Raw genomic sequence first — 589 nt, 5'->3', positions numbered from 1 at the left:
CTGGCAACCAAAAATTTTCCCATTGGAAAGCACAAGTGTCCATGCTTATACGTGGGCACAACCTTTTTGTCCATCTCAATGGTTCTTGCCCAACCCCTGCTCGTTCATGGGCTCAAAATAATCAGGACATCAAAAAATTTGCATTTGTTTCATGGTATCGCCAAGATCAGCTAATTCAAAATGTTATATTGGCCTCAATTGATCCTTCTCTTGCTGCTACGGTTGCCGATGCAACTACTTCCCAGGCTGCTTGGGATGCTTTGCACACTGTGTATGCCAACAAATTGCAAACAATGATCTTTAGTATGCACAATCGCCTGGCTCACCTCTCAAAAGAAACCCTTTGTGTCATTGATTATCTACACCAACACTACTAAAAAAACAGTGAATACCGACCTCCGAAAGTCGGTATTCCCTGAAATACCGACCTAAAACCGACATCCCAGCTTAGGTCGGAAAAAGCTTGGTCGCTATTCAATACCGACCTCTGGAGGTCGGTTTTTATTTTATGTCGGAATATTCATTTTTTTAAATTCCGACCTCTGGAGGTCGGTATTTTTATTTTTGTAATGTTGAAATTCCAACCTCC

This window comes from Solanum tuberosum, unplaced genomic scaffold (assembly GCF_000226075.1).
Source record: "Solanum tuberosum cultivar DM 1-3 516 R44 unplaced genomic scaffold, SolTub_3.0 scf00419, whole genome shotgun sequence".
Taxonomy (NCBI): domain Eukaryota; kingdom Viridiplantae; phylum Streptophyta; class Magnoliopsida; order Solanales; family Solanaceae; genus Solanum; species Solanum tuberosum.
Note: the sequence above shows the minus strand (reverse complement) of the source record.